The 12018-nt window shown below is 38.3% G+C and overlaps 1 protein-coding gene across 1 annotated transcript in view; it reads left to right on the top strand.

The window, feature by feature from the left end:
• Positions 1-12018, top strand: part of DDX42 (DEAD-box helicase 42) — a 991771-nt gene that overhangs the window by 519 nt on the left and 979234 nt on the right. The window lies entirely within an intron of this gene.

The raw sequence follows: 12018 nt of genomic DNA on the forward strand, positions 1-12018 counted from the left end.
TTATTTTTTGTAATCTAACTCTCTTTTTTTTTTTCTCGGAAGAAACCCTGAGGTTGGAAGGGTAGCTCACATGTTTCCTTAATATCTGTGTAGTCTGTTTAACGTTATAACTTGAACTCTGGGGGAAATTGCATTTAGGTGTGCACGCTTTTGTTAGGTTTGTTTTAATTGGGTTAAGAGGAAGATGGCATTAAAGAGATGAGCTTTATGATGGCTAATCTTTTCATTGTAAACATTAACGTGTACAATGAGGAATAATTGCATAGTGTTCAACTCTGAAAGAGGCTCTGTCATAGTTTGCTGGTAGCCGACCGTGGACTAGCACCCCAAGCATTCATTGACTAGTTATGTAAAGGGATCGTAGGTAGTGACCTGTTCAACTTGTGTGAACGTTATTTTTTTCCCCAGTGGTATGGATCATTAGTAGAAACAAGGTGCGTGGCGATCATTATTTCATCTATAGTGACTACTCAGATGTTTGGCAATTTTTTTTTTTTTGTTATCCCTACCCCAAAACATACGGTAGTTAAATGATTTTTGGAATGAAGTGCTTGTGATGTGGGATGTTTTTGCCTGAACAGTTGTACTTGCAGACTGTACTACTTTGTCTTAGAATAAGGCACTTAACCAGGTAGGTTTTCTTGGTTTGTCCCACATTTCGCAGCTGACTCCGATTTTTACCTTATAGTTTTGCTGCGTTTTCATAAAAAATCTCATTTTCTGTTAAATTACTGACTACTGCAGTTAGTAGTGCCAGGCAGAGTTTCATGCTTATTGTTCAGAACATGCACGTTGATGAGAAATAATCTATTCATTTTTAAGTGAATTAGAGTAGTAGTTAAAAATTTATGAGTTTGGGTTTTCTCCCCCCTTATATTTAATTGTGTCCAGAATTCTTGAGCAAAGAGTTTGAGAGTCATGGTTACCCCCGAAAGACTTTATGTTTAGTGATTTTTATCCTGTTAACAAATTAATGAAATAATTAAACTTTTTAAGCATTTGGCAATTGAAGAAGCTGTGCCCACCCTTAAACCATGCTTAGCTGATTCTTGGGAAATTGTCATGCCTCTTCTTTTAAATGATTTTAATTGACTATCATTTGCTGTAATGTTCAGGTATGGTTGCATTTTTATGAAACTTGCACTGTAAAAGGGGTAGTAATTATGCAGAATGTTGCGTAGTTGCAACTTCTAAATCCTTAATGAAGTTGTGTGAGTGTTGTCTGTAATTGGTAGTTTTTGTACTATACATTTGTTCACTACATCCCAGCTGTGGTAAAAGTGGTGACTGCTGTTGTTTAAGCACAGAAAGTAACCTATTGTCTTTATTAGTTTAATTGTATGGAGGGGGCTGACCCCCACCCCTGGAACTCAAGGTCAACTGTCCTTGGGTTCTGTGTGAGCCTAGAAAAGCTGGTATTTGCTTTTTGTATCTGTAGTAATGTATGCATACTGTTGAGCTTATCATAGTTGCCTAGTTTAGTACTAGGCTATCTGCCCTGGGGCATCTGTAAGCCTAGCCATAGTGATGTGGCTTTCGCCACCCCCATGAAATGGTACAAAAATGCACAGAATATATTTAGAATACTGTGCCTCTGTCTAGTAGTGACACAGTGAAGCTCCCCTTATATAATAGAATTAGTTTACTGTGCCCCTGTCTAGTAGTGACACAGATGTGACCCCTGGGGTAAACTTACGATCTCCCATCCACTCCTCAAGATTTCTCTTGAGTCAGTGAGGGGCTCTGTCTAACATGAACTGGGATCTTGTTCCAGAGCATGGGAAGCCTCTGGGTTATGAATCTATCCCTCCAGCATGTCCTGTTCATACTTGTACCGAGGTTTAAGTCTTTAGCTCTCGTGGTTCTGATGGATTTGGATTTTTTGAGGTGGAGCATGTCCATCAGTTCTTGATTGGACATGGCCTTGTACGTCAGGCAGAGATCACCTCTGAGCAGGTGGTATGCTACTGAATAGAGCTGGAGTTTCTTTAGTCTGGCAGAATAAGACATATGTTGGAGACCCTTGATCCTCTTGGTGAGGTACTTTTGTGGTCTCTCTAGCTGTTGCAAATGCCGGGTGAGGTACATACGAAATGGGGCGTTATACTCAATCATGGGTCTGATGATGGAGGAGTATAGGAGTACAATGACATCCTTGGATCTGGATGTGAATCCTTTCATGATAAGGTGTGCAAGGTAGAATGTTTTTCTAACCACTTTGGCAACGTGGGTGTCAAATGAGAGGTTGCTGTCGACTTGGGTCCCTAGGTCTCTGATTACTTTTTCCGTACTCAGTGGGTTGCTGTCTATGTGATAATTTGTGGGTACTTTGTTTTTCCCAAAGGGGATGACTATACATTTTTTGGCATTTAGTTTAAGGCCATGACTCCGGCACCAGTTGTCCGTTTCTGTGAGGCCTTTTTGTAGGATGTATGTGTCCGCTGGTGTATGGACTATGGCGCCTAGTTTGCAGTCATCTGCGAACTTTGTCAGCCACAACCCTCCCATGTTTGCTTTAACATCTGAGAAATAAATGCCGACCAAGAGGGGTCCCAGGACAGATCCCTGTGGGACACCACTTGTGACTGGCTGTCCACATTTTTGGTTCCTATTTTTGGTCTGTTCCTCATAAAAAAAAAAATTCTGGTTTTAGGGCAAACCATTGAGGTCTGAAGTCACTGAAATAATGATGGGCATTAGAGTTTCAGACCTGGCCTACATTTTTGGAAGAATATTAACATACAACCTGTTTAAGTTTATAAAAGCAATAATTTAAAATCTGTCCTTGATTTTTATGTTTTGTTCTCCCTGCACCCTTCCCCATTTATTTTTGAATGTGACCATATTTCTTTCACTTAGAGGTTGAGCGGTATGCATGGACTATTCCAAACATCCACAAACAGAATTTTGCACGTTTGTGTGTTTATAGTAATACTTGAGATCCCACTTTCTCTCTCCATTGTGGTCTGCTTGAAAATCTTAATTACTGACCAATACCTCTACCCTCCAAAGAGGGCTGTACCTGGTGAATGACATATAGGGGCAGTTTGCAAAAGACTAAGCATTAAGGGCCTTGTTGGCAGGAAGTAATTGGGAGAAAACTATTTTTATTTGCTTCCTTTTTACAAACGGTTAATTTTTATGATTTGAGACTTTGCAATGTCAAGTTGGGAGAGGAGGGACTTTTCAGAATGAAACAGTGGGTGGAAAGTAGCTTATCTTTTGGGATGTAGAAAAGATACTGGAGAACTCCACCCAGAAGCCAGGATTGGAGCCTGGACCCAAGAGACTGTAGTGCTAATTTAGGACTTTTGCTGTTTTATATTGTAACATGAAAACCTTGCCTTGTAACAAGGATTGGAACCAGCACCTGAGCAGTAGAAATTTTATTTTTTTTATTTAGTACTTGCTCACTGGATTAAATTAGTTTAAATAGTGAGTTGTTAAATTTAAAGGGTAGCTTTCTTCAGAAAATGACAAGTTTTCTTCATATTTGATCTTCTGTGAAATCTTAAATATTGAACATCTGTCTTCGGTTATTGTTTGTTTATTGAGGTAGTGCTGGGATCCACTGTCTGGGCTGTTAAATGAATGTGACCAAGCAATGAAGTAAATACACTTCTAAATGGAAAAATAGGTAATAAAGCAGATATCTAAATTAAATCATAATAGCATTGTAACAGCATTCTAGAAGCAGAGGTGGATTTGTTTGAGTTGAGTGACATCTGTTAATGTTTCACAGTTCCTGACATTGCCAGCTGTTTAAATGTAGAGAGAGTGCATTACAGTGTACAGTAGTGCGTAGAGGGTTAAGGTCTTTATTATGGCCCTGGTAACCCTTGTTTGAGTAGTGGCTTAGAAGTTTGATGGTGAAGGCAGGGGAGAATGGTTAAGGAGGGCAAGTTGGGTGCTTAGGGGCCCATGTACACAAGTTGATTTCCTTGCAGGAAACAAGGGTACAATGACTTCTGTGGGTGGGGCAGTCCTGATGTCAGCCCATTGTCAATGTGGCGCAGTACTACACTTGCTCAAATTACATACCCATGGGCTCTCTGATTAGGCACAAGGGGGTATGGAAAAGTCAAACTACCCTTTATTGCCTACATAAAGGCTCCTGTATGCCAACCCTCACCCCTAGTGATGGGGGAACAGATGGGCTGATTAGTGAAGGGAGGTAATGACTGGCAGACAGTAGGTAAGGGCAAGGAGATGCTACATAAATAAAACATTTCCTTTTTGTGAATGAGGAGGGTTCTGATACCAGGAAATAAAGTAATGATTTAGAAGAATTTGAGAAAGGAAAGGTATTTCAGGATATGTGAAGCCATAGCACTTTTGGCTGTTTTTTGAGAGAGCCTAATATTTTAACATTCCTGATGAACTAAGCTGTTTGGAATTTGTTTCCAGTGTTTAGGGCCACATTGAAAATAAGTGGGTTCTACAGTGCTATTTTGTTGCATTAGGACAAGCATATGAGAACATGTTGTTTCATGTCATTCTTTAAGACTGTTGAGGAAATTTATTGCAATTTAATAGGCAAATTATGAATGGAAAGATGCTGTTTAATCCCACTGGACACAAGTATCTGTTTTTCAAGGGTGACTTTTTATTTTACATTTGTTTACTGGGAAAGTTTGACTGGAACAAGGTCCATTTACAGCGGAGGCCTGGGGAGAAAAGCTCCATAACAGTAAAAGTACAACAAATGACACATTTCTGTACAGAGGCATATATACAATCAGAGCTCTTTGAGAGACTTGAGAGCACTGTCTGGTTAAATAACTTTCTTTTATTGTGTAGTAGGCAAGTGGAGGTCTAATTAATCAAACCTTGTACCCTGGATTACAGGAAGCAACTTGTTAACAGGTCAGTACTTTACGTCCTCTGAACTGCCAGATAGGCTACTACTTAGCAGACAACCAATGAGCTTTTTGTAGTACTTCATAGTGTTGTACGTTGCTAGGGTTCAGGACAGTAAAAACTGCATATGCTTTTGGACCCCTTTTTATCAGAGTTGTTAGTGTTCGTTAATATTTGTTGTGCTGGGATGGTAGGTAGAGAGTTTTTATCCTTCGAAAGGAAATGTGTTAACTTGGGATCTTTATTTCTGTAGAATGATCCAAAAGTCTGATACATTCTAGCATGAGGCCAGGATATACCAAAAGTGGGGTCTGTTGGTTTATAACTTTTTTTGAACCCCAAAATTGTTGAGTCTGTTAGAATGAAGACATTTTCTTTTATTGCCAGGCTGTCATCCTGTCTTGATATCTAGTATTACAAAATGGGTGCATCCTTTATTACATCACTGCAATTACTGTGAAAAAAAATTATATATATATATATATATATATATATATATATATATATATATATATATATATATATATAAAATTTTCTCCCTGAATTTATTATTGGAAATCTATTAAGCAGACTTGTGAAAATTCACACTTAAGCTTGGCAGTGTTTGCTTGCATTTTGTTTCTTAACTTAATTTGAAAGCAGTGGCCTGGGTAGTTTGTTTTTTGTTGTAGCTGTCCTTTCCTTCTGTCTTCTACTTCTGGGTTTCAAAATGATTTTGAAAGTTGGCAATAATTTGACAAATGATGAGGTAAGTTTTTGTAAGTTTTCACTGAATTAGAATGCTGTACAGAAGGTTATAAACCTAATGAATAGACAAAGATGATTAAGATGTCTTTCAGCTTATCCCGGTTAGGTGTCGCCACAGCGGAACTCCGGTTTGCTAATGATTGGCAGTTGATTTTTTACGGTGCCAAGTTGCCAGCCCAACCTTCAAAGAAGGCACACCCATTCACGCACGCACCTACTTGCATGTCTTTAGACGTCATTTGACTGTGGGGAGGGCATGCAGACTTCACATAGAAGGCGCTCCAGCCGAGAATCGAACGGAAGAACCTCTTGCTGTGAGACTATGCTAACCGCTGCACCACCATGACCCTTACAAAGAGAGATGATTAAGATAACTAAATAAAATTATGGTACTTGCATATTATCGCAACCAGATTTTTTCGGCAGTGCTGGTTACTTCTGTTTAGATCAAGTAGTAACAATACAGTGTTATGAAGGTTAGATACACGTCTTCTGTAATGTTTTTGTAGTTTTATGAAGGTTTATCATTGAAATGGCTGAAACTAAAGTTGGAAAAGTAAGGTTTGAAAAATAGGTTTCCCCTTTACCGCCAGCATGTTGTGTCAGTTTAAGCAAGTCCCATTCTACTTCCAAGGCGTTCCTTTGACATGCTGCCGGTCGGTGAAGGAAAGGGATCTGTTTTCAAACCTTTACTATTCTTTTCGCAGCTGATTCAATGGTAAACCTAAGACTACAGAAACACTACAGAAAATCTTGTTTCAGTATAACCTTCACAATGCTTTCATACATTCAAAAAGAACAAGGTAATGCTGAGAGAGTATCCTTCGCCACAAGAACTTAAAACATTCCACAGTACGAAAGCACCTCATCTGCTGTTTAAAGACTGCTAGTGTGCAATGTCATACGCTAACTGCCACACTCATCTAATCAGGGAAAGAACTGAAGAAGGAAAACTAGATAGCTGACCCTACTTCCCAAAATGATTAAATATTTGGAAAATATATTGTGGTGAATAATTCAACGATATAAACCATAAAAATGCAGTCCTGTTGATTGCAAACAGTCATTCCAGAAAAGGAAACCTACACAAAAGCAAGCCAAAGATCATCTGTGGAATGTCATAACTCTAGCAGCCTACAGATATCCTTAGATTTCTGACCATCTTAATAGCAAGCACCTAATGTGCTGTTTAAACTCCGCTTGTGTGCAATATCTCGTCCGCTAACTGCCACAATCCTTTCAGAACCAACATACATACACACGTAACCACAGCAATCACAGAAGTCCACGCTTGACGTCTTTAAAGGACGCTTCCCACAAATGTTAAAAATTACAAGTCCTAACATTTTTTAAAACTATCACCGATATCCCGGAAGACTTTCTGACAGTGTACCCTTCCATATTACACTTCAGTGATGCCGTTTCCGTACAAATCAACACAGTTAAAAGACTGCGCAAAATCTGGTTGCGATAATACGCAAGTACCAACATTATATTTTATTCCTGGGTTGGATTCAGTGGATGTGATGGTGCCTCTTGGCCTCCTTCCATTAGCTATATAATGCCTTCCTGTAGAGTTTCTCCCCTTCCATTAGCTATGTCATGCGTTTCTGTGGGGTGGGCTGTGTAGAATTTTATATGTTTGCATTCTAGGCTCAGGGTGCTGTTTGCTGCCACTGTAGATTCTGCATATTCTTGTGTTTGGTGGTTTTCTCCTGGAACTCTAGTTTCATCCTAGAAATTTGTAGGTTTATTGGTTAATGTGTTTGTGTATGTTATTTGTTTGACCAGAATAAGATAATTGAAGGATCTCTATTTATTCCTTTAACGAGTAAGCAAAGAAATGTTCCTGAGGGAAGAATATGAAGAATGTGCCCCCCCCCCCCCAGCATAACTTGAATAAACTTATTGTGGGTTTCCATTATTTTAGTGGCAGACTATCTTATGCCATCCTTTTCCATTTACGTTTTGTTTATAGTAGTTTTATTGTGTAAGCCAGCAAGGCTTTTGAGGGAGAACATTTGCTAAAAAGTTTGAAATTATATAAGCGGTTCATTGTAAAACTGATTATCTGCCTCTCAGCTGAGTGCTATTTTTTTACTTAAAATGTGAACAGGTCATGTGTGCATTATGACACACTTTTTTATTTTACAGGCCACCAGCTGCTTGTATGGCTCTGCAGTTAATTATTCGCACAATTTAATATATAGGATGATTTGATAAGGAAAGTTTGACTGGTATTGGAACAGAAAGTGGACCACAGAAGTAGTCTTAGCACAGATTCAGTAACTCTGACTTTGCACGCATCCTTAAAGTTTACACTTTTTTCTGTAAGTGAGACCAAAAAGTTGCACAGTGGCAGTTATATAAAGTTGTAAAGAAGTGTGTGGTTGCTTTTTCCTAAAACACAAAAGTCTAAAATATGTAAATTCCTGGAAGAAACAGTCCTCTGATTTGTGTGGAAGATGCTATAATTACTTACAAAAAAGTATAATTCTTGCACTTCACTGTTTTTACACAGTGGTCTTGGTTTGATACGTGGGTTGAAACTGGCTTTTTATCGCTGAAGTGCCAAAGACTACTGTTGTTGAGTCTTTCGGCTTTTCCCAGTTAGGGGTCGCCACAGCGGAACTCGTGTCCGCTAATGATTGGCAGACTATTTTTACATGCCGGGTTGCCAGCCCTGACGCACAACCTTCAATGAAGGTACGCCCATTCATGCATGTCTCCACACAGAAGACGCTCTAGCTGAGAATCGAACAGGACAGTGTCTTACTGTGAGGCGACAACGCTACCTGAAATGTGCAAATTAACAGAAGGAGCAGTCCTCAACATTTTTTGTCTGAAAGATGCTATAAATACAAGATAGTTGAAATGTCTGGCACTCGGATACTAAGATTACACTATGTTTTGCTATATTGTTTCAAACGTATTTGTGAATCATTAAGGGAATTGTTATGTAAACAGATTTACCAAAATGTATGATAGCTTTGAATTTTGTAAGTCTGTACCACAAATGCAACAGTTGTAGTATTCTGTATTTAGTTTTGGAAAGGAGAAAAGTCCACTTGCTGAGACTATACATCCTTGGAGTAATAAGGTGGTTTAATTTTTCAGCTCTCTAATAGGAAGAGGGTATTTTTCTGTGAAGCTGCTTAGCCTTGGAAAAATGTAATTGTGTAATGAATTGTGTCTGGGTTATTATTGCCTGGATGAGCTACTTGGTACCAAATGACCGAAAAAAAAACACTTGAGACCGTCACTTACTTGAAAAAAATAAAAATTTCTAACCTGAAATTAGGACTCCCCGTGCCAGACCCAGAGTAGACTCTCTTAAGGAACATTTAGAGCAGGGATTTTTTTTCTAGGATTAACAGCTGTTTATATTTTCAGTCTTGTATAAAAGAACCAAGATGAAATAAATACACACGTGTGTGTGTGTGTGTGTGTGTTTTATTTATTTATTTATTTATTTATTTATTTATTTTTATATATATATATCACACGCTCACACTGTGTGTGTGTTTGCAGCACACCCCACATCCCCTGTTGAATATACCTACCATTCCGAGCTGTACATTGACTTCCGTTTAAACGGTTTGAAGTTTCAAAACTTCGATCTTATGGTCTCGACCATAATAACAAATTAAAACAAAGAATTCGCCATATAGCTGAAATACCTGATGTTCATAAGGGTCATTTGCATATATCCCATGTGCCTCTGTTACAAGAGGTTTGGGAGGTTACTCATTGGAAGTTCTAGCTTGGCTGGAGTTTTCATTTAGTTTTTTCTGAATGGTCTCGACCGTAAGAAATTTGAAGTTTTGAAATTTAGTAGAAGACCCATATATTTCTATGTGCATTTTTATTTATTTATTTTGGGGGGGGGGGTGCTCAGCTGTTTGAATCCAGCATTTTTTATCTTTTTTTTTTAAATGTCTTTATTAAATGTTCAAATTTTAAACTGTACATTAACAGAAAATAATCTGTATCAACAGTTTTAATTTATTGGCATGAAGTTACATGTTTTCTCAACACTTTTTCATTCATTCCGATGTTGCATAAATATTTCAAGTTCTTCCTTCCCATAATCTCACTTCTCCAGAACATTATTCTCTGTGTATTGTTCCAGCAGTTTCCTATGAAATTTACAGTCTTCTTTTTCTGAAGATGCCACTACAATTTTTCTATCTCGTTTACAGCACTCGATACTTAAGTTATAGTTGGTTCAGGTTTTGATTTTTCTTTTGCTAGTAATTGGTTATACTTAAGGCCTTACTATTATCTAGGCAATTGGTATCCTGTGTCCCACCTCAAAAATAAATTTACTTAGTTACAGCCTTTTGTTTCCCCCGATAGTTCCTTCAGTATACTTTATAGGGAATTTTTAAAATCTTCCAAGTCATTACATTCCCTAAAGAAAAAGTTCCTAATAACGTCTTGTCTTCTCAATCACACATCCAGTAGTATTTGCTGTCTACCTGAGAAAAAAAATCATAATGAAGTCTTCTTGAAGTACAAAAATACCCATGCAAACAACTCCATACAGAAATTCTTAACTGTCTGGACTCTGTTGCATACTTGAGTCTTCCAGATTTATTCCCATTGTTTCATTGTAAATTACCTTCCCTTCTTTGTAACATGCAGTAATTTTTCTTAACCGCGCATTTTTTTTTTAGTCTCAACAATGCTAACAAAGCTGTTTGTGTTTGACACTTGCCTATCCCTTTCTCTTTGCCTGTCCTCTGTCAATCCCAGATAGGGAAGTGGTCTCTCTCTAACTTGCAGTCCAACCTTCTGCTTAGTGTCATTCCACTCCATTACCCTTTCCCTCCCAAGTTAATACCTTTTGTTCCTTTTCTAATTTCCTTCAGGAAATTCCATCCCCCTCTCGCTTTATTTTCTGTTCCCCTACTTGCAGTCATCTTGACTGGTAAAGTCTTTTGTCTCCATAGAATACCTATTACTATTTTACGAATGTAATATTTTGGGTGGTGGTGGTTCTTTTAAGTACTTTCATTTAAATTCCTAGTCTTTCTTTGTCTCTGTTTGTCTTGAAATATTCCACAACACGAGGGCTTTCCAAGATGGCCACACACTAATTTAAAAATTTAACTGTGTGTATGTGTGGGGGGAGTAAAAGACAAGGGCCAGGAACTCCTATCAGTTTTAGTAAATTCAGTTACTGGCTATTAAGTACAGTGCCTGGATGCCAGCAAAGAAATAACGAAGAGCCTGAGGGACTTTTTTTTAGCTAGAAAAGATTTAAGAGAGCACTGTCTTGGAAAATTCCTACAGCTGTTGAGCAAAAAGCAGGTTCGAGCTTCAGCTTTGGTGCAAGACATGGCTTCCAGTAATCCAGAGGGGAAAAAATCTGTTGAATGTGCTCAGAACTACTTAAAATAATGTACTGAAGGGATATATCGGCTCAAATTACAAAATCCTGGGAATAATGGAAGAAGCTTTAAACAGATATTTAGGTGAACTAATACAACTGCTAAAAGCAGAGGTCAAATGTAGAAAAGGCTAGCTGAAGGAGACTGCTGAAGAAAAGACGTTTAAAAAATAAATGGTATAATTGGAGGACAGAACACGTAGGGAAAATCTAACCTCTTCTGTTGTGTAAAAAAAAAAAAGACTGTGTATTTATTTTATACAGGCACAAATAAACAGTTGGACTGGTATTCCACAGCAGGAGCTGTTGAAAGGGCAGACTGTGTATGCTCCATACCTGGCCATGACAAAGCAACCAAGGCCTGTATAACTAAAGATGCAAGCCTAACAGCAGAAAGAGTTGATCGTGACAAAACTGTGGTAAAAGCGCAGTGTGAACTTATGGAGACAGCAGTGTGTGTGTAGAAAATTGTATCTTCTGCCTGGTGTACAGTGAATAAATTTATTCCAGCAATGCAATAATGTCGAGAAGCAAGTGTGAGATTCAAGCTGCTGTATCCATCTGTCCTGTTTTAATAAAATATATATATATTTTTTTTCTGGAGGAACGAAGTTTGATGCAGAACAGGCTAATGAGGAAATACAAAAGTTTAGCCAACATAAATTGCGCCTTCAAGCAGAATTCTGCTTCATGTGCTTTATTACCATAAGAATGAGGAGAGACTTTGCCAGTGAAACCCTTTCCACTGCTCCAAAGGAAAATGCTTGAGAGTGGGAGAATCACAGGAGTTGACTGAAACAATCTGGGTTGGGGGGTGTCCTAATGGTTAAGGTGTTAGCCTTAACAAGCACAAGGTGCAGGATTTGAGTCTCTCAAGGGATAATTGGTTAGGCTTAAAATGGCTCACCAGGGCAGTTGGCCTAGAACCAACCTATGGAGTACCTTAGAATTAAACAGAAATCTGAAGTTGGGAGACTAAGATCGAAACCAAAAATTTTACTGGAGAATTTGAGAAA

Source organism: Protopterus annectens, chromosome 13.part0, assembly GCF_019279795.1.
Source record: "Protopterus annectens isolate FY-2018-M chromosome 13.part0, PAN1.0, whole genome shotgun sequence".
NCBI classification, from domain to species: domain Eukaryota; kingdom Metazoa; phylum Chordata; order Ceratodontiformes; family Protopteridae; genus Protopterus; species Protopterus annectens.